Below are 1,162 nucleotides of genomic sequence, written 5' to 3' on the forward strand. Positions count from 1 at the left end.
GCAGAGGGCTGACGGTGATCTGTAAGTCTTTTCCCCTTTAAATAAATACTACCCTATTAATCATAATTCCAAACTGCTGTGGCATTGTTTGTGACTTACGCCTTCACCTGGCGTGTCTCCATCCAGTAAGGTTGGCAGTCATAAGGAACCATCATCGCCAGTTTGTGGCTTCTCCCTCTTGGAAGCAATAATGTAATGTCACAAATTTCTCTCCTCAAAAGAAGAGGACAGGCTGGGCCGTGGTGGCGCACGCCTTTAATCCCAGCACTAGGGACACAGAAGCAGGTGGGTCTCTGTGAATTCGAGGCCAGCCTGCTCTATGGAGTTCCAGGACAGCCACAGAGAAACCCTGTCATGAAAACCAAAAAAGTAGAGAGGTCTGGGGGTATAGTGTAGTGGTAGAGCATTTGTTCAGTATGTGCAAGACCCTGGTTTGATCTCCAATACACAAAAAGTCAATTATATTTAAAATTTTAAATGTATTCAGCAGATGCTAGATATCCACAAAGTACAAAGAATGCTGGCATGTTCTGTATGAGTCCTTTTCAAGCCTTCCAGATAAATATGTGACGATCAGGCTGAAGGGCAGATTTCTGTTCAAAAGTCAAGAAGAATGGGAGAATGAGATTTTGATCTTTTTTTTTTTAATCCAACAATTTTGCTAAGCACTATACTAAGTGTTTTAATTGGATACATAACTGCTTTATCTAACCCAATATCAAGGGCATCAGGCATTGATTGTACTAGAGTTATAAAACTCCACGTATGATATAGTTTACTTACAATGTACTGGGAAACTATGCTGGGAAAGCCAAATGAAGCTGCTCAGAGACAATCATGGTTATGACTCAAGATGACTGTGATCAGGTCAAGCTGAGTTTGGACAAACTCTACAAGACAGGAAGCCTGTTTATGTATAATTTTCTTTGGGTAAAATGTTACCCTCATTGTAAGTTTCTTTTCCTTCCCTCTTACTGTCTCGCTCTGTTTCTCTTCATCTGTGTGCCTGGCTTGTCTGGAACTCTCTATGTAGATGAAGGTGAACTCAAACAGATCCACCTGCCTCCTTAGTGCTGGGCTGAAAGGTGTGCACCACTATGCCCAGCTCTCATTGTAAATTTGTTTTTGTCTTTTCCATTTCCTTCTTCTTTCTTTCTTTCTT

Source organism: Microtus ochrogaster (genome assembly GCF_000317375.1).
Source record: "Microtus ochrogaster isolate Prairie Vole_2 chromosome 14 unlocalized genomic scaffold, MicOch1.0 chr14_random_1, whole genome shotgun sequence".
Lineage (NCBI taxonomy): Eukaryota > Metazoa > Chordata > Mammalia > Rodentia > Cricetidae > Microtus > Microtus ochrogaster.